Below are 1,826 nucleotides of genomic sequence, written 5' to 3'. Positions count from 1 at the left end.
TTAGAAACGAGTCAGGTGGCCCTCACTCTTTACGTTTTGATCCCCCCGAAACCAGTCCAAGGCTATTTGAACGCAGCTCCCGACACTTGACTGAAAGCGAGAGTTGGGTTTACATCATTATCCGATGCATTCTTTTCATATCCGAGACCTAGCTACTAGTTTGTGACTTTCTCAAGGACAAATTTTTCCGTGTATAGTGCAGACCTGTCAGGAATTCTGAAGTTCGATGAAGGAAGAAGTGTATGTATTACAGGTACTTAATAATTTTTATTATATTATTGCTTTTGTGTAAAATTTGTGCTCGCTCAAAAAATAATTAAACTGCTTCTGAATTTAAAGTTCCCGGAAACCCATAAAAAGTGAATGTTTCTCGATTTATTTCAAGTTATTGGATTTTTATCCAAAATATTTTGGAATGAAAGTAGTATATCGAATGTACTTTACAAAAAATGTTGAGAAAATTGAAAAATAGAACAAAAATGTCTAATGAATGAAAAAATCAATTTTCAAAATCCTTAACCTTATATATATATATATAATTTTTTTCAACTTATTAAAATATTAATTTCTGCATATCCTAATTATCTACAAAAAATTAAGCAATCAAAATGAAAAATAGTTGAAGGATCTTTTTTCTTAAAAGTAAACAGGAAACCTATTTTTATTCATAAAAGAAACCAGTTTTTTAATTCAAATCGTTCCTTGCACGTGCATCTGTTGCCGGCCCTGGTACAGATTGATATTATTCAGTGAAAGTCTGGGGACTATTTTTTATTCAGGAGGAACAGGATTTGTGTGAAAGATTCTTGTGAAAAACTTTTACGATTCTGTCCAGACATAGGAAAAATCTTTCTTTTGATAAGACCCAAGAAACGAAAATCAATTCACAAGCGTCTTAAGGAGATCATCACTGTTCCTGTAATTTTATTAGATACTTTAAACGAGTTACATTATCAGTATTTTTTTAAATTTTCAATAAATTTTTGAGTCACTGCGAGAAATAAGACCGAATTTGGTGGGAAAAATTATTCTGTTCATCCGAGATGATTGAAACCTGATTTGGGGTTGTCAGATGAGAATTCTACTTCACTTGCAAACGAGATACTATATCTTTCTTCCTCCTTTTAATCTAGATAACACAATTTTTAATGTTATGATGGTATACCTTTTCAGTTTGTAATGAATATTAAAATAGTAGTTCACAATTTTCTGATTCAAAATATTTTGGAGGTCTCCATTGTATTTCATGCAACAGCTGCTGCAAAATTTAATGAACTAATAATAATCGCTGTATGAATTAATTTCAATAGCGTGATACCCAGGAAAGAAAAATCTATTCACTTCTGTTGAATGGGATTCGAAGGCTTTTGAATTGCGCATCTCTCACTGGAATTCTAAAACTGCCACCGATTTGTTTTATAAAAACTTTTAGTCGTTATAATTTTATTGACTAACTTATATGCCGTAAAAGACTAATAACTGAAATATCAAAGGGAACCTACTATCTGTCCAAAGAATATAGGCACCTCGATTTTTGTACAGATTTTCATGAAAATCTCAGCACGAAAGAATTCTAAAAATATGAAACAATATACGTGTCACAGGTGAAGGTTTTGGCAATACTGATACAGAGTTTAAAAATCTTCTGATGATTAGCGATTATTTCCTGGCGAATAAAAGGTGAAGAAGTAAATAATCATAATCATATTATCATTTCTGCATACTTAACTTACAAGGAAACTATCCCAGGTGTCCCTCACCGATTTTGATGAAACTGCAATATGTTGTAATACATCGAAAAATAAGAGACACGTATTTTTTTTTAT

The sequence above is a fragment of the Belonocnema kinseyi genome, chromosome 2 (assembly GCF_010883055.1).
Source record: "Belonocnema kinseyi isolate 2016_QV_RU_SX_M_011 chromosome 2, B_treatae_v1, whole genome shotgun sequence".
In the NCBI taxonomy this organism is placed as follows: Eukaryota; Metazoa; Arthropoda; class Insecta; order Hymenoptera; family Cynipidae; genus Belonocnema; species Belonocnema kinseyi.
This window is presented reverse-complemented; position numbering follows the sequence as displayed.